Source organism: Salmo trutta, chromosome 1, assembly GCF_901001165.1.
Source record: "Salmo trutta chromosome 1, fSalTru1.1, whole genome shotgun sequence".
In the NCBI taxonomy this organism is placed as follows: Eukaryota; Metazoa; Chordata; class Actinopteri; order Salmoniformes; family Salmonidae; genus Salmo; species Salmo trutta.
The window spans coordinates 57,058,762-57,083,077 of record NC_042957.1 but is presented as its reverse complement, the minus strand read 5'-3'; the positions used below and the strand labels follow the sequence as shown (position 1 = coordinate 57,083,077).

At 47.5% G+C, this 24,316-nt stretch overlaps 1 long non-coding RNA gene across 2 annotated transcripts; it reads left to right on the top strand.

Moving 5' to 3' along the window:
- Positions 1-1,323: 1,323 nt before the first annotated feature.
- Positions 1,324-20,207, top strand: LOC115204371 (uncharacterized). Of its 2 annotated transcripts, XR_003880364.1 has the most exons (4): positions 1,324-1,432; positions 2,390-2,394; positions 4,829-4,836; positions 20,195-20,207. It is a non-coding gene; the product is annotated as an uncharacterized LOC115204371 (long non-coding RNA). The 2 variants fall into 2 exon arrangements; XR_003880359.1 differs by lacking the exon at positions 2,390-2,394 and having other exon boundaries at positions 20,195-20,205.
- The last annotated feature ends 4,109 nt before the right edge of the window (positions 20,208-24,316 follow it).

Sequence of the window (24,316 nt, the reverse complement as noted above, 5' to 3'; positions counted from 1 at the left end):
AACACAGATACTATATACATAAATCATTGCAATGATCAATGTAGCCACCGCTAGCTACAGCCTTTTATCAATACGTGGCACTATACTTCACATAGGCAGTTATAGGAAAGCAGTGATATTCTATTAGACCGTACTCCATGGTTTGACAGTTCCCACTAACAGGTGATCCTTTACTGAGTCAACAACTTCACAGACATCAACGATTTTTCTAAAGCAAATTAAGTTGCCAAATTCCTCATGCTTCTGACACACTGAAGTAGAGACAATGATGCCAATCAGTCATTCTTACAGTAAGTTAGTCTGGCCCATTTTGAATCATTCGTTTCCCTAGTTTGTGCTCTCACGTTCTCTCATATTTTAATTGTGTTTCTGGTGCCCTATAGACCAATAGCCCTTTAAAGGATGTGGAAAAACTGTACTGGAATCTAAGGTTATGTATCAAGTCAGAAATCAAAGTATTCAAATAGAAACACTACAGAGGTCTTTCTCTACAGGAAGAACGGGTAGTGACAAGGACTTAACTTAAAAAAAAATAATATCCTAAACAACATTTTCCTCATCACCTCAACAGTGTAGTCAAGCGAGGCTGAGAGCCACGGTTCTCATGTCGAGACCTTGGGACTATTTGGGTTCTATCTGCATTTTTGTCAAACTTTAGTTATTGACATAGCTTTCTACCTATACCAATGTTCTCTACCCATTTAATACTCTAAATAAATCAAATCAAAATCAAATGTTATTTGTCACATGCGCTGAATACAATAGGTGTAGACCTTACAGTGAAATGCTTACTTACTAGCCCTTAACCAACAATGCAGTTTTAAAAAATACCTACAAAAAATAAGAAATAAAAGAAACAAATAATTAAAGAGCAGCAGTAAAATAACAATAGCAAGGCTATATACAGGGGGTACCGGTGCAGAGTCAATGTGCGGGGGCACCAGTTAGTCGAGGTAATTGAGGTAATATGTACATGTAGGTAGAGTTATTAAAGTGACTGATGCATAGATAATAACAGAGAGTAGCAGCAGCGTAAACTGTGGGGGTGGGGGGGCAATGCAAATAGTCTGGGTAGCCATTTGATTTGACATTCAGGAGTCTTATGGCTTGGGGTAGAAGCTGTTTAGAAGTTGCTTGGACCTAGACGTGGCGCTCTGGTACCGCTTGCCGTGCGATAGCAGAGAGAACAGTCTATGACTAGGGTGACTGGAGTCTTTGACAATTTTTAGGGCCTTCCTCTAACACCGCCTGGTATAGAGGTCCTGGATGGCAGTGGAAAGTGTTGCGGTTCCGGCGGCGTCCGGTGAGCTCTCACTGGCCCTTGAAAATCCGGGGAAGAGGGTGTAAATCTTGTGCTGGGCCGTACCCATATCCGCAGCAGGTCTCCAAGCTGAACAGCCTCTGGCATGTTAGAACAATGTATGTAAGGGAAGTCGGCAAGTCAGATCTGTAACTTCGGGATAAGGATTGCCTTGACCAATCAGCCCAGGACGATAGTAAAACGGGCAATAAGTTATACTTCAAGAAAGGGAACAACGTCTGCAGGTCCGAGGCCCATCAAGCAAGTGCAGATCGGAGGGCTATCAAACGAAACAGACCAATGAAGCGCGGGTAAACGGCGGGAGTATCTATGACTCTCTGAAGACTGGGTAGGCTTCTCCCTTCCCTCTGTGTGTGGTTCTGGGCCGGGAGGGTGGCTTCGACTCTCGCCCAAGCTTAGTTCCCCGCTTCTCCATGTCGCCTGGGTTGCGCCCGATCGGCTCCATCCCCCCTTTCCCCGTTAGGCACAGCCGCATGGTGCACCTGTGGGCAGGTGCGTCGGCCGCGTACGAAGGGGATCGGGGGTTGCCGGTGAACTGGGTATTCCCACCTCGGGTCTCCAATATCAAGCGCTTGGGTTTCGCCTGTTGTTAAGTATAAAAGAATACAATAAAAAAAACTGCTGACACCTTTCAAACCAATGAGGGTTTCGGAAATTAAAGCCAATTATCAAAGAATCATCTTTTCGCAGATAGAACCTCTCAATGTGCTCATTTGATGGGACATCCATTCACAAACATCTAATACTGCACATTGGATATGATAAACCAAAATTCTATATGGCATCACTACAGAACATCTCCGTGTGGTGGCCCTATCTCTACCTCTCCCTCTCTCTCATCCCTCTCTCCTCGCTCCCTCTCTCCCACACACAGCGGCAGCGTAGCCTAGTGGTTAGAGCATTGGACTAGTAACTGAAAGGTTGCAAGATTGAATCCCCGAGATGACAAGGTACAAATCTGTCGTTCTGCCCCTGAACAAGGCAGTTAACCCACTGTTCCTAAGCTGTCATTGAAAATAAGAATTTGTTCTTAACTGACTTGCCTAGTTAAATAAAGGTAAAATAAAGAAAAAGTCAGCAGGCTAAACCACTCTGTCATCTCCTCCTGGGTCTAGTCTGTTATGACAGTAAGTGTCCACCTCTGTCTCTGGAGCATGTAGGGCCTGCTACTCTTCCCAGGCACAGTGACTGTAGACTGAGGATGCTCTGTCACTGTGACATGGGACTCAACCAACTGCCAGAGTAAAGAGACTGTCATAGCAAAGCCTTTTAGATCATTTATTTTGGATTCAGAGAGGGAGAGAGAGGGAGAGAGAAAAAAGAGGTAGCTAGCTATCTATTCTAGGGTGAAACCGAAAAGCAAAACATGGGACTCAACCAATGCTTTGATGAAAAAAGCAAGGGAGGGAGAAAAAGAGTCCAGATAGAGAGAGAAATAGCATCCACACTGTAACAGCATCATCCTACAGGTGGGTGGGAGGCTGTAGCCATGTCTCATAATTCAGTGGTTGAGATAGAGAGCTTCAGCCTCACTACCACCTGTAGGATGATGCTGTTACAGTGTGGATGCTATTTCTCTCTCTATCTGGACTCTTTTTCTCCCTCCCTTGCTTTTTTTATCAAAGCTCTCTGATAGTTGTCAGGGAGATGCACCAAGTCCAAATTCTGCAACTCGGCAACAGGGAAACAATTGAAGTAAAACATTTGGGAGTCACACATAGGGCTTTTGGCGATATAAAAACAGTTGGTGCTATTCTGTGTACAGACATATCACTGCTTTCTATTTACGGCTGCATGTGTCTTAGCACATAGCTTCAAACTTCAAACTTTTACTTGTTGCACTACGATAAACACACACGCACACCCAACACAAACACACACACCCAACACAAACACACACACACACACACACACACACACACACACACACACACACACACACACACACACACACACACACACACACACACACACACACACACACACACACACACACACACCCAACCACACACACACCCAACCCAAACACACACACACACACACACACACAAACACACATACTACGCAGACAGCTCAATCTGAGTCTCCACAGGGGTCTATTGTTCTCAGTCGCCCGCTGTAGCACACTCTTCACAGAGAGCTGGGCTGCATGATCCAACGTCACCCAGTACATAGCAGTCTATGTACTGCTACACTGATGGGATGGATAAACAGGGGCTGTTAACAAGGCTTGTGTACTGAGACTTAGATGTCGGAGGTGGTGTCTGTCTCCAACTCAGAGCTTCTCTAGCTGCTGACCTGCTTTGAGGGTGCAGGAGAGCTCTCCTAGAGAGAGATATGGGAAGTTTCGGTAACAGGGTTGTGGTCTTGAGAAATCCCCCTCATACAAAGAACTGAGTCAATGAAAATCAAACATGAATAATAAACTCTATGATATCAATGTATCATGGAGTACCATGTTGACCCCATACATTCACAAACACATAAAATCATCACAAACCACATGCTGGTAGCCAAGAGGGTGAGGGTGCTGGCGCTGAGTGGAGTGCCTCTAAATAGCTTGCCCAGAATAGAGGCTTTGGGTCCTCATACAACATGAGATGGGCACAGGCTCATTTTCCTGGAGATAGTGCTGACACACCAAGTCATCTAACGCACAGAACCTGCTGAGCTACAGTACCAGCGAGGGAGAGAGGAGACTCATAATCAAGCACCACCCTGACCCAGGCCTAAGCCCTCGCTGACTCCAGCTTATCCACTAACACTTTGGTCACATGCCGTGTTTTTTGTAAATTGCAATTGCAGTCAATACAGCACACAGGAGCAAGAGATTAATGCTCTTCCCATTTCTCTCACTCTCTCTATCTCTAAATCTCACTAAATCTCTTCCACGCAGGGCACCAAATATAATGTAACATCTGTCAAAATGTCAAGACTCACCATTTGGAATAATAACTCTTCCCTCTGCAGAAATGATTGACGTTTCTCTATCAGTGGCTGACAGTGGTATCATGTATAAAATGAATGTCCTTGAGTTTCTAAAGACCAGCAGCAGACAGTGGCCTGCTATGTGCTACTCCGTCCAGTGAGGGGCGCTATATAGACAAGCAGTGGCGTAGTCAACCCCTTAAGGTCCAGGGCTGCCCCTCCCCACTAATCACACTGCTTGTGATTAGGTAAGGCCCCTCTTTGAAATCAAATCAAATTTAATTTGTCACATGTGCCGAATACAACAGGTAGACCTTACAGTGAAATGCTTGCGAAGCATAGTGGTTAGAGTGTTGGACTAGTAACCGGAAGGTTGCAAGATCAAATCCCCGAACTGACAAGGTACAAATCTGTCGTTCTGCCCCTGAACAAGGCAGTTAACCCACCGTTCCTAGGCCGTCATTGAAAATAAGAATTTGTTCTTAACTGACTTGCCTAGTTAAATAAAGGTAAAACTTACAAGCCCGAACCAACAATGCAGTAAACCCCCCCCCCCCCCAAAAAAAATATAAGAATAAGAAAAAAAAGTAACAAATTATTAAAGAGTTTCAGTAAAATAACAATAGCGAGGCTATATACAGGGGCTACCGGTACAGAGTCAATGTGCGGGGGCACCGGTTAGTCGAGGTTATTGAGAAAATATGCACATGTAGGTAGAGTTATTAAAGTGACTATGCATAGATAATAACAGAGAGTAGCAGCAGTGTAAAAGAGAGGGGCGGGGGGCTGCAATGCAAATAGTCTGGGTAGCCATTTGATTAGATGTTCAGGAGTCTTATGGCTTGGGGGTAGAAGCTGTTTAGAAGCCTTTTGGACTTGGCTCTTCGGTACCGCTTGCCATGCGGTAACAGAGAGAACAGTCTATGACTAGGGTGGCTGGAGTGTTTGACAATTTTTAGGGTCTTCCGCTGACTCCGCCTGTTATAGAGGTCTCCTGAGGGGGAGTAGGTTTTGTCGTGCCGTCTTCGACTGTCTTGGTGTGCTGGGACCATGTTAGTTTGTTGGTGATGTGGACACCAATGAAGTTGAAGCTCTCAACCTGTTCCACTACAGCTCCGTCGATGAGAATGGGGGCGTGCTCGGTCCTTCTTTTCCTGTAATCCACAATCACCTCCTTAGCCTTGATCACGTTGAGGGAAAGGTTGTTGTCCTGGCACCATATGGCCAGGTTTCTGACCTCCTCCCTATAGGCTGTCTCGTCGTTGTCGGTGACCTGTTGTGTCATCTGCAAACTTAATGATGGTGTTGGAGTCGTGTCTGGCCGTGTATTCATGAGTGAACAGGGAGTACAGGAGGGGACTGAGCACGTACCCCTGAGGGGCCCCCGTGTTGAGGATCAGCATGGCCGATGTGTTGTTACCTACTCTTACCACCTGGGGGCGGCCCGCCAGGAAGTCCAGGATCCAGTTGCAGAGGGAGGTGTTTAGTTCCAGGGTCCTTAGCTTAGTGATGAGCTTTGAAGGCACTATGGTGTTGAAAGCTGAGCTGTAGTCAATGAATAGCATTCTCACATAGGTATTCCTTTTGTCCAGGTGGGAAAGGGCAGTGTGGAGTGCAATAGAGATTGCATCATCTGTGGAACTGTTAGGGCGGTATGCAAATTGGAGTGGGTCTAGGGTTTCTGGGACAATGGTGTTGATGTGAGCCATGACCAGCCTTTCAAAGCACTTCATGGCTAGAGACGTGAGGGGTACAGTTCAGTAGTCATTTAGGCAGGTTACCTTAGTGTTCTTGGGCACAAGGGACTATGGTGGTCTGCTTGAAACATGTTGGTATTACAGACTCAGACAGGGAGAGGTTGAAAGTGTCAGTGAAGACACTTGCCCGTTGGTCAGCGCATGCTCGGAGTACGCATCCGGGTAATCCGTCTGGCCCTGCAGCCTTGTGAATGTTGACCTGTTTAATGGTCTTACTCACATTGGCTGTGGAGAGCGTGATCACACAGTCGTCCGGAACAGCTGATGCTCTCATGCTTGTTTCTGTGTTACTTGCCTCGAAGTGAGCATGGAAGTAATTTAGCTCGTCTGGTAGGCTTGTGTCACTGGGCAGCTCTCGGCTGTGCTTCCCTTTGTAGTCTGTAATAGTTTGCAAGCCTGCCCCATCCGACGAACGTCAAAGCCGGTGTAGTACGATTCAATCTTAGTCCTGTATTGATGCTTTGCCTGCTTGATGGTTCATTGGAGGACATAGCGGGATTTCTTATAAGCTTAAGGGTTAGAGTCCCGCTCATTGAAAGCGACAGCTCTACCCTTTAGCTCAGTGCAGATGTTGCTTGTAATCCATAACTTCTCTGTTGGGGTACGTACGTACAGTCACTGTGGGGACGATGTCATCAATGCACTTATTGATGAAGCCAGTGACTGATGTGGCTTACTCCTCAATGCCATCGGAAGAATCCCGGAACATATTTCAGTCCTGTAGCTTAGCATCTGCTTCATCTGACCACTTTTTTATTGACCGAGTCATTGATGCTTCCTGCTTTAATTTTAGCTTGTAAGCAGGAATCAGGAGGATAGAATTATGGTCAGATTTGCCAAATGGAGGACGACGGAGAGCTTTGTAGGCGTGTCTGTGTGTGGAGTAAAGGTGCTCTAGAGTTTTTCCCCTCTGGTTGCACATTTAACATCCTGGTGGAAATGAGGCAAAACAGATTTAAGTTTCCCTGCATTAAAGTCCTTGGCCACTAGGAGCGCCGCCTCTGGATGAGCGTTTTCCTGTTTGCTTATGGCGGTATACAGCTCATTGAGTGCGGTCTTAGTGCCAGCATCGATCTGTTGTGGTATGTAGACAGCTACGAAAAATACAGATGAAAACTCGAGACTTCCATAGAAATCAAATATAAATAGATCGCCACCCTTTGTCTTACCGGCGACTGCTGTTCTATCATGCCGATACAGTGTAAAACCCGCCAGCTGTATGTTGTTCATGCCATCGTTCAGCCACGACTCTGTGAAACATAAGATATCCAGTTTTTAATGTCCCGTTGGTAGCTTAATCTTGCTCATAGGTCATCGGTTTTATTTTCCCATGTTTGCCAATAGAATGGATGGCAGTGGGGGTTTACACGCTCGTATACGAATTCTCAGAAGGCAGCCTGACCTCTGCCTCCTTTTTCTCCATCTTCTCTTCACGCAAATGACTGGGATTTGGGCCTGTTACCGGGAAAGCAGTATATCCTTCACGTCGGACTCATCTGACTCGTTAAAGGAAGTTGCTTCTACCAGTTTGTGGTGAGTAATGTTATGTACAAAATAAGTAAAAAAATTACTTAAAAACAACGCAAAAAAATGAACTGTAACAATGTGCACTGAGAGTCGGGAAGCAAGTTCAGGGAGTGAGTGTTTTATTAAAATAAATGGAACATAATACAAAACAAGAAACAATAACAGCACACATACATGAAACTGAAACAGAAACAACATACAGTTGATGCCAGAAGTTTACATACACCTTAGCCAAATACATTTAAACACAGTTTTTCACAATTCCTGACATTTAATCCTAGTAAAAATGTCCTGTTTTAGGTCAGTTAAGATCACCACTTTATTTTAAGAATGTGAAATGTCAGAATAATAGTAGAGAGAATGATTAATTTCAGCTTTTATTTCTTTCATCACATTCCCAGTGGGTCAGAAGTTTACATACACTCAATTAGTATTTGGTAGCATTGCCTTAAAACTGTTTAATCTGGGTCAAACGTTTCGGGTAGCCTTCCACAAGCTTCCCACAATAAGTTGGGTACATTTTGGCCCATTCCTCCTGACAGAGCTGGTGTAGCTGAGTCAGGTTTGTAGGCCTCCTTGCTCGCAAACGCTTTTTCAGTTCTGCCCACACATTTTCTATAGGATTGAGGTCAGGGCTTTGTGATGGCCACTCCAATACCTTGACTTTGTTGTCCTTAAGCCATTTTGACACAACTTTGGAAGTATGCTTGGGGTCATTGTCCATTTGGAAGACCCATTTGCAATCAAGCTTTAACTTCTTGACTGATGTCTTGAGATGTTGCTTTAATATATCCACATAATTTTACTTCCTGATGCCATCTATTTTGTGAAGTGCACCTGCAGCATGGCACCCCCACAACATGATACTGCCACCCCCGTGCTTCACGGTTGGGATGGTGTTCTTCGGCTTGCAAGCTTTCCCCTTTTTCCTCCAAACATAACGATGGTCATTATGGCCAAACAGTTCTATTTTTGTTTCATCAGACCAGAGGACATTTCTCCAAAAAGTATGATCTATGTCCCCATGTGCAGTTGCAAACCGTAGTCTGGCTTTTTTATGACGGTTTTGGACCAGTGGCTTCTTCCTTGCTGAGCGGCCTTTCAAGTTATGTCGATATAGGAGTTGTTTTACTGTGCTCATTTTACTGTGGTCATTGTCCCATACTTTTGTACCTGTTTCCTCCAACATCTTCACAAGGTCTTTTGCTGTTGTTCTGGGATTGATTTGCACTTTTTGCAGCAAAGTACGTTCATCTCTAGGAGACAGAACGTGTCTCCTTCCTGAGCGGTATGACGGCTGCGTGTTCCCATGGTGTTTATACTTACATTTACATTTACATTTACATTTAAGTCATTTAGCAGACGCTCTTATCCAGAGCGACTTACAAATTGGTGCATTCACCTTATGATATCCAGTGGAACAACCACTTTACAGTAGTGCATCTAGATCTTTTGGGGGGGGGGGGGGGGGTTAGAAGGATTACTTTATCCTATCCCAGGTATTCCTTAAAGAGGTGGGGTTTCAGGTGTCTCCGGAAGGTGGTGATTGACTCCGCTGTCCTGGCGTCGTGAGGGAGCTTGTTCCACCATTGGGGTGCCAGAGCAGCGAACAGTTTTGACTGGGCTGAGCGGGAACTGTGCTTCCTCAGAGGTAGGGAGGCGAGCAGGCCAGAGGTGGATGAACGCAGTGCCCTTGTTTGGGTGTAGGGCCTGATCAGAGCCTGAAGGTACGGAGGTGCCGTTCCACTCACAGCTCCGTAGGCAAGCACCATGGACTTGTAGCGGATGCGAGCTTCAACTGGAAGCCAGTGGAGAGAGCGGAGGAGCGGGGTGACGTGAGAGAACTTGGGAAGGTTGAACACCAGACGGGCTGCGGCGTTCTGGATGAGTTGTAGGGGTTTAATGGCACAGGCAGGGAGCCCAGCCAACAGCGAGTTGCAGTAATCCAGACGGGAGATGACAAGTGCCTGGACTAGGACCTGCGCCGCTTCCTGTGTGAGGCAGGGTCGTACTCTGCGAATGTTGTAGAGCATGAACCTACAGGATCGGGTCACCGCCTTGATGTTAGTGGAGAACGACAGGGTGTTGTCCAGGGTCACGCCAAGGTTCTTAGCACTCTGGGAGGAGGACACAAGGGAGTTGTCAACCGTGATGGTGAGATCATGGAACGGGCAGTCTTTCCCCGGGAGGAAGAGCAGCTCCGTCTTGCCGAGGTTCAGCTTGAGGTGGTGAGCCGTCATCCACACTGATGTGTCTGCCAGACATGCAGAGATGCGATTCGCCACCTGGTTATCAGAAGGGGGAAAGGAGAAGATTAATTGTATGTCGTCTGCATAGCAATGATAGGAGAGACCATGTGAGGATATGACCGAGCCAAGTGACTTGGTGTATAGTGAGAATAGGAGAGGGCCTAGAACAGAGCCCTCGGGGACACCAGTGGTGAGAGCACGTGGTGCGGAGACAGATTCTTGCCACGCCACCTGGTAGGAGTGACCTGTCAGGTAGGACGCAATCCAAGCGTGGGCCGCGCCGGAGATGCCCAGCTCGGAGAGGGTGGAGAGGAGGATCTGATGGTTCACAGTATCAAAGGCAGCAGATAGGTCTAGAAGGATGAGCTTTAGCAGTGCGGAGAGCCTCTGTGACACAGAGAAGGGCAGTCTCAGTTGAATGCCCAGTCTTGAAACCTGACTGATTAGGATCAAGAAGGTCATTCTGAGAGCGATAGCAGGAGAGCTGGCCAAGGACGGCACGTTCAAGAGTTTTGGAGAGAAAAGAAAGAAGGGATACTGGTCTGTAGTTGTTGATATCGGAGGGATCGAGTGTAGGTTTTTTCAGAAGGGGTGCAACTCTCGCTCTCTTGAAGACGGAAGGGACGTAGCCAGCGGTCAAGGATGAGTTGATGAGCGAGGTGAGGTAGGGGAGAAGGTCTCCGGAAATGGTCTGGAGAAGAGAGGAGGGGATAGGGTCAAGTGGGCAGGTTGTTGGCCGTCCGGCCGTCACGAGACGCGAGATTTCATCTGGAGAGAGAGGGGAGAAAGAGGTCAAAGCACAGGGTAGGGCAGTGTGAGCAGGACCAGCGGTGTCGTTTGGCTTAGCAAACGAGGATCGGATGTCATCAGCCTTCTTTTCAAAATGGTTGACGAAGTCATCCGCAGAGAGAGAGGAGGGGGGGAGGGGGAGGAGGATTCAGGAGGGAGGAGAAGGTAGCAAAGAGCTTGCTAGGGTTAGAGGCAGATGTTTGGAATTTAGAGTGGTAGAAAGTGGCTTTAGCAGCAGAGACAGAAGAGGAAAATGTAGAGAGGAGGGCGTGAAAGGATGCCAGGTCCGCAGGGAGGCGAGTTTTCCTCCATTTCCGCTCGGCTGCCCGGAGCCCTGTTCTGTGAGCTCGCAGTGAGTCGTCGAGCCACGGCGCAGGAGTGGAGGACCGAGCCGGCCTGGAGGATAGGGGACAGAGAAAATCAAAGGATGCAGAAAGGGAGGAGAGGAGGGTTGAGGAGGCAGAATCAGGAGATAGGTTGGAGAAGGTTTGAGCAGAGGGAAGAGATGATAGGATGGAAGAGGAGAGAGTAGCGGGAGAGAGAGAGCGAAGGTTGGGACGGCGCAATACCATCCGAGTAGGGGCAGAGTGAGAAGTGTTGGATGAGAACGAGAGGGAAAAGGATACAAGGTAGTGGTCGGAGACTTGGAGGGGAGTTGCAATGAGATTAGTGGAAGAACAGAGGGTGAGGTGAAAAGAGGAGAGGAGTGGAAAGAAGGAGGCAGAGAAGAATGAGTCAAAGGTAGACGTGGGGAGGTTAAAGTCACCCAGAACTGTGAGAGGTGAGCCATCCTCAGGGAAGGAACTTATCAAGGCATCAAGCTCATTGATGAACTCTCCAAGGGAACCTGGAGGGCGATAAATGATAAGGATGTTAAGCTTGAAAGGGCTGGTAACTGTGACAGCATGGATTTCAAATGAGGAGATAGACAGATGGGTCAGGGGAGAAAGAGAGAATGTCCATTTGGGAGAGATGAGGATTCCAGTGCCACCACCTCGCTGGCTCGATGCTCTAGGGGTATGCGAGAACACGTAGGCAGACGAGGAGAGAGCAGTAGGAGTAGCAGTGTTATCTGTGGTAATCCATGTTTCCGTCAGCGCCAGGAAGTCTAGGGACTGGAGGGTAGCATAGGCTGAGATGAACTCAGCCTTGTTGGCCGCAGACCGGCAGTTCCAGAGGCTGCCGGAGACCTGGAACTCCACGTGGGTCGTGCGCGCTGGGACCACCAGGTTAGAGTGGCAGCGGCCACTCGGTGTGAAGCGTTTGTATGGCCTGTGCAGAGGGGAGAGAACAGGGATAGACAGACACATAGTTGACAAGCTACAGAAGAGGCTACGCTAATGCAAAGGAGATTGGAATGACAAGAGGACTACACGTCTCGAATGTTCAGAAAGTTAAGCTTACGTTGCGAAAATCTTATTGACTAAAATGACAAAAATGCTAGCTAACTAACACAACACTACACTAATCAAGTCGTTCCGTTGTAATGTAATAGTTTCTACAGTGCTGCTAGTCGGTAGAGGTTGGCTATTATACAAAAGCAACTTTGTAGCTAGCTAACATAACACTAATCAAGACGTTCCTTTGTAATGTATTTAGTTTCTACAATGCTGCTCGTCGGAATAGTTGGCTAGGTATGGAACGATGGCGTCGCGGAGGACGGAAATAGCTGGCTAGCTAACCTAGCTAACCTCGATAATTACTAAACTACACAGTTATCAAGCTATGACAAAGACAGCTATGTAGCTAGCTAGCTAACACTGCACTAGTCAAATCGTTCCGTTGTAATGTATTAGTATCTACAGCGCTGCTAGTCGGTAACGGTTGGCTAGCTAGCGGTGTTGACTAGTTAGCAGCTAGCAGTGTTGACTACGTTAGGAGGACGAAAAAATAGCTGGCCTCGATAATTACTCTAATTAATCTAAACTACACAATTATCTTTGATAGCTAAGAAAAAATTGTTCAGATTAAACAAACGAAACCGTTGTAATGTAAAGAAGTGTAATATTACCTGTGGAGCGAAGCGTACTATTGTTTGTACAGGTGAACGTGGTACCTTCAGGCCTTTGGAAATTGCTCCCAAGGAAGAACCAGACTTGTGGAGGTCTACAATTTTTTTTCTGAGGTCTTGACTGATTTCTTTTGATTTTCCCATGATGTCAAGCTAAGAGGCACTGAGTTTGAAGGTAGTCCTGGAAATACATCCACAGGTACACCTCCAATTGACTCAAATGATGTCAATTAGCCTATCAGAAGCTTCTCAAGTCATGACATCATTTTCTGGAATTTTCCAAGCTGTTTAAAGGCACAGTCAACTTAGTGTATGTAAACTTCTGACCCACTGGAATTGTGATACAGTGAATTATAAGTAAAATAATCTGTCTGTAAACAATTGTTGGAAAAATTACTTGTGTCATGGACAAAGTAGATGTCCTAACCGACTTGCCAAAACTATAGTTTGTTAACAAGAAATTTGTTGAGTGGTTGAAAAAATAGTTTTAATGACTCCAACCTAAGTGTATGTAAACTTCCGATTTCAACTGTATATATAGTGAAGGTAATCAGGGAAATGATGGAGTCCAGGTGAATCTGATGACGCGCAGGTGTGCGCAACGATGGTGACAGATGTGCGCCATAACGAGCAGCCTGGTGACCTAGAGGCCGGACACGTGACAGTACCCCCTCCTCGACGCGTGGCTCCAGCCGTAGGACTGACCAAAATGATGATCCCAGGGATCAGGAGCGGACCAGTCACCTCTGCTGATGCGCAGGCACCTGCCAGTCTGGCTGAGACGCGGGAGCATGGCGACCTAGACTGCCGGAGAGAGCATACGTGATGGTACCCCCTCCCCGGCATGTTCGGCTCCAGCCGCAGGACGCCAACCACTGACGAGCCGGTGGAAGCAGTGGAGCCTGGTGATCCGGTGAAGGCATGAGAGCCTGACAAACCGGCGGAGGCAGGGGAGCCTGGCGATCTGTCTGAGGCATGAGAGCCTGTCGCGGCTCCTGGAGGTAATCAGGGAAATGATGGAGTCCAGGTGCGTAACGATGTTGACAGGTGTGCGCCATAAAGAGCAGCCTGGTGACCTAGAGGCCGGAAATGGAGCACACGTGACACGAACAAAATAACACAGTTAGGAGCACGTAAAATGTCAGCCATCCTCTCCGGCTCCATTCTACTATTTTAGCTTTTTAGGTTTATTAAAACCCAGCAGTTCCCCTTCCACCAACCAGGGGAGTTCTATGGAGAGCCTACTCACAAATCAATACAAACATCATATGTGTGTGGAAGCAGACAGGAGAGGAAACGGCCCAGCTCGCTGAACTTTGAAATGACTCACATGCCAACAGAATGTTTGGGAGCATGATAATGTGGTAGACTCTTAAGTGAGACAGGGGAGGGAATTCAGCCACTGTTTTACAGCAAGCCAGGGCGAGATGTTACATAACATTATGGTCATTCTGAGCTCCAACTGAGATATACTCAGCTAGTGTTAGCCTTTATGTCAGAACAATGTATTTCATCTGAAATGCACTGCACCATGCATAGCTAATGAGCATTCAAGCCAAACATAAATTACTTGAAAAAATTGACCAAGTTGAAGTTAAGCTCACACCTCATATCTTTAAAAATGGCACAAATGCAGCAAAATAGAAAAGGCCCAGCATAAATCCTTAAGGAGCAGACATTTGATACAGACATTTGAGCAGACATTTGATCATGTAGCTCCTCAAACAATTATTGCAGAAGACTTTGTCAAAATCCCCCTGTTGTGGAGAGGCTAGACCCACTACCCAGCATCCTCTGCTCTCACACAGCTGCACAGGAAGAGCCCTTGCAGGAACCAATTAAGAGACAGGGTCCTCTACCGTCTCAGAGCGCACTGAGCATTCACAGCTCATCTAAAACACCTGATGAGAGAGAGAGAGAGAGAGAGATAGAGAGTAGGTAAACCCACTACCAGCAGCATAATCCCTCCATCAGGGAGGAATAACACATCCCATCTTTCTGTTTTAGCAACCAACAGCCTGCTCTGGGAACAGCTGCCAGTTAAAATTGATTACATTCATTCAGTAACTTTACAGAGGAGCATTTCCATAGAAAAGGACCCATGAGCACCAACATGGGAAGTTCATAGGAGCATATCAAATTGGGTGTCAAATGAAAGCTAACAGTTTACATTTTTCAACCATTTTCCATCAATTACGTTTTGGCATAAGTAAAGAGTGATTTCTGGATAAACAGATGGAAAAGAGGTCTTAAAACGTATCAGAAATACGCCAAAATACAATAATGTTGACGTAAAGACCCCTGCCAACTAATATTAAAGCTTATATTTACTTTTGGAGAAACTCTTTACCTTCTGTAAGTTTAAGAAATATTGCCTTGTGCCTTGTAATTCTGTTACCAAAAAGAAACATATCTTTAAGATATTTTCAAATTTCTCTCCTTCATAACTAGGCAAGTCAGTTAAGAACAAATTCTTATTTTCAATGACAGCCTAGGAACAGTGTGTTAACTGTCTTGTTCAGGGGCAGAATGACAGATTTTACCTTGTCGGCTCAGGGATTCAATCTTGCAACCTTTCGGTTACTAGTCCAACGCTCTAACCACTAGGCTACCTGCCACTGTTAATGGATTCACCAACAAATCCGTAATGGAATTACTGCAAATGAATTGGCTACAATGGGAAATCATAGTAGTCACAAACCATAGTTGGGTCCCATGCTACTCTCCTCCCTTCCACTGGCATACTGTTATGTTCAGCTCGTAACTGTTTTCTTTGTCTTTCTGTTGTCTGGTGGGCAAACCAAGAGTGCTAAAACAGTCATTATGACTGACTGACTGACTGACTGACTGACTCTCTCTCTCTCTCTCTCTCTTCTTTTTTTCTTGCCAGCTCTTACTGTCACCTACCCATGAGCCCCCTCTCTTTCCATTTACTGTAACCAGCATCCTAACCCACTGAGCATCAACCGACACCGGACGTCCATGGACGTTGAAAAGTAGCTGAAATTTTGTCAGTCCACCCTGGCCTCGATGTTAAAGTCCACAGACTGACTGGACCAAATCTGAAGCTATTATAGACATGTTTCACAAGTTTGGATAGCACAGTACAGTTATTGCTGATTAGTGACATTTTTTTGTTAATTAACTACAATTACCATAATCCATTGCGCGCCTGCCTACTTGTCCGGTCTATGCGGAGCAGACATGTAGACCTCTATGACAGAGACAGAGAGAAGGCACAACAGTCAAGAGGGATAGAAAGCAATTGCTTTGCAAGGTATCTCTACCTGAAAATACATGATCTAAGTGATTGATAGTTGGTATTCTGCAGTCATAAAAGTATGCCTTATTTACTTTGAAGAACTATTAAAATAGTGATTTTAGGCAGCAGCTCTATAGAGATGAGATGATGACTTGGAATGAAATAATAAAGTTCTAAAATAAAACAAATATTTTATTATGTGAGTAAATGATGGTTAATAAGTGATCAGCAGTAATGGACAGTCACTACCATCATGGGACTTTTAGTAATTGTTTTATTCGGTGTTGTTACAGCATCCATACTTCTGCATTTCTGTGTAGTACAGATCAGGGACCCATGATGTAATTCCGTTACCATCAACTTCACTTACTGTAGTTCAATAATCAAAAGAGATTTTTTCAAACTCAAGGTGTCATGTCATAAAACGTGGTTGTATAAAAAACTGAAGGAGATTTTACCATAATTCCGTTACCAAAGTTTGCGTGGAATTGTTACTGAATTTCATTACTGTGGAATTGCCCAGAGGGAAGTAATTATTTTTTGTATCCTGTTAGTTCCAGATTGTCTATGACTTGGGTGGCTGGAGTCTTTGACAATTTGTAGGACATTCCTCTGAGACGGCCTGGTATAGAGATCCTGGATGGCACGGAGCTCAGCCCCAGTTCTGTACTGGGCCATACGCACTACCCTCTGGAGCGCCTTGCTGTCAGATGCCAAGCAGTTGCCATACCAAGCGGTGATGCAGCCAGTCAAGATGCTCTCAATCGTGCAGCTGTATAACTTTTTGAGGATCTGAGGGCCCATGCCAAATATTTTAAACTTACTGAGGCAGAAGAGGCATTGTTGTGCCCTCTTCACGACTGTGTTGGTGTGTTTGGACCAAGATCCTTAGTTATGTGGACACCGAGGAACTTGAAGCTCTCGGCCTGCTCCAATACAGCCCTGTTGATGTGAATGGGGGCGTGCTCAGCCCTCCGTTTCCTGTAGTCCATGATTAGAAAGAGAGAGAGAGAGAGAGAGCTTCAAGTTCCTTGGTGATTAGCGCCTTTGTCTTGCTGACATTGAGGGAGAGGTTATTGTCCTGGCACCACACTGCCAGGTCTCTGACCTCCTCGCTATAGATTGTCTCATCGTAATCAGTGATCAGGCCTACCAACGTTGTATCGTCAGGAAACTTAATGATGTTGTTGGAGTTTTGCGCAGCCATTCACCGGTGGGTGAACAGGGAGTACAGGAGGGGGTACTAAGCACGCACCCCTGAGGGGCTCCCGTGTTTAGGGTCAGCGTGGCGGATGTGTTGTTGCCTACCCTCACCACCTGGGGGCGGCCCGTCAGGAAGTCCAGAATCCAGTTTTAGAAAGAGGTGTTCAGTCCGAGAATCCTTAGCTTAGTGATGAGCTTCAAGGGCACTATGGTGTGGAATGCTGAGCTGTAGTCAATGAACAGCATTCTCAGGTAGGGTTTCCTTTCGTCCAAGCGGAAAGGGCATTGTGGAGTGCAATAGAGATTGCGTCATCTGTGGATCTGTTGGGGTGGTATGCAAATTGGAGTGGGTCCAGGGTGTCTGGGATGATGGTGTTGATGTGAGACATGATCAGTCTTTCAATGCATTTCATGGCTACAGATGTGAATGCTACGGGGTGATTGTAATTTAGATGGGTTATCTTGGCGTTCTTGGGCACAGGGACTATGGTGGTCTGCTTGAAAGATGTAGGGAGAGGTTGAAAATGTCAGGGAAGACACTTGCCAGCTGGCCAGTGAATGCTCTGAGTATGTGTCCTGGTAATCCGTCTGGACCTGCGGCCTTGTGAATGTTATCCTGTTTAAATGTCTTACTCACATCGGGTAAGGAGAGAGGGATCACACATTTGTCCGGAACAGCTGGTGCTCTCATGCATGGTTCAGTGTTGCTAGCCTTGGAGCTAACATAGAAGGCATTAAGTTTGTGTTGTCGACTCGCGTCACTGGGCCGCTCACAACTTATTTTCCCTTTGTAATCCATGATAGTTCGCAAGCCCTGCCACATCCAACGAGCATCAGAGCCGGTGTAGTAGGATTCGATGTTGCCTGTTTTTATGTTTCTATAGAGGGCGTGGCGGGATTTCTTATAAGCATCCAGATTAGTGTTCTGCTCCATGAAAGCGGCAGCTCTAGCCTTTAGCTCAGTGCGATGTTTCCTGTAATCCATGGCCTCTGGTTGGTGTATGTATGTATGGTCACTGTGGGGACGATGTCGTCGATGCAGTTATTAATGAAGCCGGTCACTGATGTGGTAAACTCCTCAATGCCATCGGATGAGTCCTGAAACATATTCCAGTCTGAGCTAGCAAAACAGTCCTATAGCTTAGCATCTGCTTCATCGGACCACTTCCGTATTGAGTGCTTCACTGGTACTTCCTGTTTGAGTTTTTGCTTGTAAGCAGGAATCAGGAGGATACAGTTATGGTCAGATTAGCCAAATCGAGGGCAAGGGAGAGATTTTATGTATCTCTGTGTGTGGAGTAAAGGTGATCTAGAGTTTTTTCGCCTCTAGTTGCACAGGTGACATGCTGGTAGAATATAGGGAAGACATATTTCGTTTTCCTGATTTAAAATCTTCTGCCACTAGGAGCGTCGCCTCTGGAAGAGCATCTTCTTGTTTGCTTATGGCCCTATATGTAACCGATGTGAAATGGCTAGCTAGTTAGCGGTGGTGCGCGCTAATAGCGTTTCAATCGGTGACGTCACTCGCTCTGAGACCTTGAAGTAGTTGTTCCCCTTGCCCTGCAAGGCCCGTGGCTTTTGTGGAGCGATGGGTAATGATGCTTCGAGGGTGGCTGTTGTCGATGTGTGCAGAGGGTCCCTGGTTCGAGCCCAGGTAGGGGCGAGGAGACGGACGGAAGCTATACTGTTACATTGATGCTGTTGACTCGGATCACTGGTTGCTGCGGAAAAGGAGGAGGTCAAAAGGGGGGGTGAGTGTAACCGATGTGAAATGGCTAGTTAGTTAGCGGTGGTGCGTGCTGATAGCATTTCATTTGGTGACGTCACCCGCTCTGAGACCTTGAAGTAGTTGTTCCCCTTGCCCTGCAAGGGCTGTGGCTTTTGTGGAGCGATGGGTAACGATGCTTCGAGGGTGGCTGTTGTCGATGTGTGCAGAGGGTCCCTGGTTCGAGCCCAGTTAGGGGTGAGGAGAGGGACGGAAGCTAAACTGTTACATACACAGCTCGTTAAGTGCAATCTAAGTGGCAGCATCAGTTTGTGGTGGTAAATAGACAGCTACAAAAAATATAGGTCAAACCTCTCTTGATAAATCGTATCGTCTACAGCAGTCTTATGGCTTGGGGGTAGAAGCTGTTAAGGAGCCTATTGGACCTAAACTTGGCGCTCCGGTACCGCTTTCTGTGCGGTAGCAGACAGAACAGTCTATGACTTCGGTGACTGGAGTCTTTGACAATTCTTTGGGCCTTCCTCTGACACCACCTGGTATAGAAGTCCTGAATGGCAGGCAGCTTGGCCCCAGTGATGTACTGGGCCGTACGCATTACCCTCTGTAGTGCCTTACGGTCAGATGCCGAGCAGTTGCAACCTTGTAGACTTATGTTGAATGGCAAGGTCTTATTCAATAGACTTTACCCATCATGGAATGAAATTCCACTTAACATTATTGGCCAAAGCCATATTTTTTGTTGTTGTTAATGCTAGACTCCCGCTCCTAAAAAAGTGATTATCCAAGCAGACTAATAACTCTTAAGCCAAAATAGCCAAACGAACAATTAAGCACATTGGGAGGACATTGGGGATCTACAAGTACCTAACAGCTGTGACAGTCCTGTTAAATCCTTATGCAACAGAACAGGAATTCAAATAGTCTGCCGCTACTGGAATGTCTGCACAACGCTGCATACCACCTATTCACTCTGTACTCAGTGTTAAGAGCACCCCATCCCTCTCAGACTATGTCCATGAACATGACATTGGTGCTTTGTGCTATGATCCCTCACAGGAAATATGCTCATAATGAGTTTTTGTATTCAAAAAATTATATGCTAGGAATTTTTACCAGAATGTACTGACAGAGTAACCATAGTAACTGTTTGGGTACTGAGTGTGCCATGATATGCCACAGCCATTGTCTCTCACACTGTAGCAGGCTGAATATTGTAGCAGGATGAACAGATTAATTCATTTGATTCAGCACCTTTCATTGAACCAAATAGTGAAAAAGTGGTGGAAATAAGTTTGTGTGAGTGAGTGTAGGGAAGAGAGAGAGGGATAGCTAGGAATACAATTGAGTGGGAGAGAGACAGAGAGCGTGACGGAGACATGGAGTGAGAAAACAGGGAGAGATGACGCCATTACCCCAATGAGAAAAAAGAGGGGGAATCAGGCCTGACACCAGACTTTAATCTCAGCTATTTTGTTTGATACCAGGGCTGAGATCACTGAGGGATTGTGGGAAAACGCTTCTGCCCGGGGGGTCTTTCAACTCCAGAGAGCCACGAGACCCTCACTGAGAGAAAGAGAGTAGAGAGATAGAGAAGATGGAGGATTGCCATAGCTTCCAATTAACTTAAAACTTCAATCTCTCTACTCTCACATCCCACCATTCTCTCCGCAACCCTTCTCTCCACTCCTCTATTGTTGCATTCTCTCCTTTTATCTCTGTTGTGTGGGGCTGCTATTCCTGTCTCTCCCCTTAGCTTGGGCACAGAGCAGGAGAGACAGTTCAGATTTAAAGCTACGTCACCCTCCAAATGTCAAACCTTGGCCTGCTTTACAGCTCCTCTCCCTGACACTTCACATCTACACAGCCCTGGAACTGTGTGTGTGCATGTGTGTTAGTGTGTGTGCCCCCACCCCAGCCCCGGCCCAAGCCCTAGCCAAGCAGCCTCTGCTGCCGCCACAGGGGCTGTGTTAGCTCTTGTGCTGGGTGCATTAGCCTGGCTGAAAGCTCTGGCAAAAGGGCAGGGGTTCACTGGAATGGACTCTAATGGATTTTCACTACTCTCCCCATCCACCCTCCACCCTTCTCCTCTATATGCTGCTGCTTACTGGGCACATTTACCTGCCAAGGCTAACATCTATGCCTCTGTCATAGACACACAATCCATTCAGATACACATGCCCTTGCACACATACACACCCATACACACACACAGACAAACATGTGAACACACAAACTGCACACATGGCCAGGGGCGGACTGCGACCAGAAATCGGCCCTGGCATTTCTAACACACGTGACCTTTTTTCCCCTTGAGGCCCCCATTATTAGCAAGACTGTAACGACTTCCGCCGAAGTCGGTCCCCCTCCTCGTTCGGTCGACGTCACCGGTCTTCTAGCCATCGCTGATCCACCTTTCATTTTCCATTGGTTTTGTCTTTGTTTTCTACACACCTGGTTTTCATTCCCCAATTACATGTTCATGTATTTAACCCTCTGTTTCCCCCATGTTTGTTGTGTGTGATTATTTCTATGTTCAGTTTGGTTCATGATGGCTGGTTTTTTGACGGGTGCTGTGTTCACCCGTGCGTAATGTTTACCGTTGGTTATTGGTCAAGTGTATTGTTACCTTGTGCCTTGATTTTTAAGTAAAGTACGTTGCTCACTTATTTTTGCTCTCTTGCGCCTGACTTCATGCACCAGCTACACTCACCTTCTGACAAAGACCATGATCATTTTGCACAACAAAATTAGAAAGTTAGACAGGCCCACTAGTTAAGAAATGGACCAGCCCACCTGGCATTTGCCTGAAATGCCAGATGGCCAGTCCACCCCTGCACATGGCCATGAGAGGATGGATATGGCAGACGTATTAGTTTAAAGAGAGGGAAGAATGACCAAGACATAGCGGGTGACAAAGAGGGTTGTCATCATCCTGACTAAAGGGAGAGAGGAGCCATTTGCTGCTGTTCTCTACCACAGTATGTTTCTCTGAGCTAGAGAGCTAAAAGAGCAGCTCTTTATGCAGAACACGCACACACACTGGAGTTGAGCAGAATTCACAGAACTCTGTCTTTACTGCCATCCACATGACCTGGCGTGTGTGTGTGTGTGTGTGTGTGTGTGTGTGTGTGTGACAGAGAAGAGAGAGTGAGAGAGACAGTGTGTGTGTGCATGCTGAATGAATCAACTGGTGACAGTAACAGAATAGAGCACGTTTGATGACTGTTGGATGAAAACCCCTTTGCGTGTGTGTGTGTGTGTGAGTGTGTGTGTGCGTGCGGGGACTACCACACCCCTGCTCACTCGGCTGGCTGAAGTATGAATATAATAACCAGAGTACAGAGTGCAGCACAGTCATTCACACTCAATATTTCAGGTGAAGTTTACGAGTTGTGCTCAGGGTGTGTAGCCGTGTGGCCTCGTGATTTGTGATACTGCATAGGGGGGGGGGGGGGGTGGGTGAAAGGGAAGAACTCTATTTGGCAGATTCACCAAGCCTGGATAAGACAAGCTGACACAGATTTTCTGCGATAAAGACAAAGTTGAAAGCACTTAGAGAGGGAATAGCTCTGAGTGAGCACCGTGACAATTATGTAAAGGCCAGCCCTGTCCCAGCGCTACATCAGTAGATACAGCAAGAGGTGGGAGGGGGAGGCCAGCCCTGTCCCAGCACTACATCGGTAGATACAGCTAGAGGTGGGAGGGGGAGTCCAATCCTGTCCTGGTGCTTCATCAGTAGATACATCTAGAGGTGGGAGGGGGAGGCCAGCACTGTCCCAGCGCTACATCGGTAGATACAGCAAGAGGTGGGAGGAGGAGGCCAGCCCTGTCCCAGCACTACATCAGTAGATACAGTTAGAGGTGGGAGGGGGAGGCCAGCCCTGTCCTGGTGCTTCATCAGTAGATACATCTAGAGGTGGGAGGGGGAGGCCAGCCCTGTCCCAGCACTACATCAGTAGATACAGTTAGAGGTGGGAGGGGGAGGCCAGCCCTGTCCTGGTGCTTCATCAGTAGATACATCTAGAGGTGGGAGGGGGAGGCCAGCCCTGTCCCAGCACCACATCAGTAGATACAGTTAGAGGTGGGAGGAGGAGTCCAGCCCTGTCCCAGCACTACATCAGTAGATACAGCTAGAGGTGGGAGGGGGAGGCCAGCCCTGTCCCAGCACCACATCAGTAGATACAACTAGAGGTGGGAGGGGGAGTCCAGCCCTGTCCCAGCACTACATCAGTAGATACAGCTAGAGGTGGGAGGGGGAGGCCAGCCCTGTCCCAGCACTACATCAGTAGATACAACTAGAGGTGGGAGGGGGAGTCCAGCCCTGTCCCAGCACTACATCAGTAGATACAAATAGAGGTAGAGCGGGAGGCCAGCCCTGTCCCAGCACTACATCAGTAGATACAACTAGAGGTGGGAGGGGGAGGCCAGCCCTGTCCCAGCACCACATCAGTAGATACAGCTAAAGGTGGGAGGGGGAGGCCAGCCCTGTCCCAGCACTACATCAGTAGATACAGCTAGAGGTGGGAGGGGGAGGCCAGCCCTGTCCCAGCACTACATCAGTAGATACAGCTAGAGGTGGGAGGGGGAGGCCAGCCCTGTCCCAGCACCACATCAGTAGATACAGCTAGAGGTGGGAGGGGGAGGCCAACCCTGTCCCAGCGCCACATCAGTAGATACAGCTAGAGGTGGGAGGGGGAGGCCAGCCCTGTCCCAGCGCTACATCAGTAGATACAGCTAGAGGTGGGAGGGGGAGGTCAGCCCTGTCCCAGCACTACATCAGTAGATACAACTAGAGGTGGGAGGGGGAGGCCAGCCCTGTCCCAGCACTACATCAGTAGATACAACTAGAGGTGGGAGGGGGAGGCCAGCCCTGTCCCAGCACTACATCAGTAGATACAACTAGAGGTGGGAGGGGGAGGCCAGCCCTGACCCAGCACTACATCAGTAGATACAGCTAGAGGTGGGAGGGGGAGGCCAGCCCTGTCCCAGCACTACATCAGTAGATACAACTAGAGGTGGGAGGGGGAGGCCAGCCCTGACCCAGCACTACATCAGTAGATACAGCTAGAGGTGGGAGGGGGAGGCCAGCCCTGTCCCAGCACTACATCAGTAGATACAGCTAGAGGTGGGAGGGGGAGGCCAGCCCTGTCCCGGCACTACATCAGTAGATACAACTAGAGGTGGGAGGGGGAGGCCAGCCCTGTCCCAGCACTACATCAGTAGATACAGCTAGAGGTGGGAGGGGGAGGCCAGCCCTGTCCCAGCACTACATCAGTAGATACAACTAGAGGTGGGAGGGGGAGGCCAGCCCTGTCCCAGCGCTACATCAGTAGATACAGCTAGAGGTGGGAGGGGGAGGCCAGCCCTGTCCCAGCACTACATCAGTAGATAAAGCTAGAGGTGGGAGGGGGAGGCCAGCCCTGTCCCAGTGCTTCATCAGTAGATACATGTAGAGGTGGGAGGGGGAGTCCTGCCCTGTCCTGGTGCTTCATCAGTAGATACATGTAGAGGTGGGAGGGGGAGTCCTGCCCTGTCCCAGCACT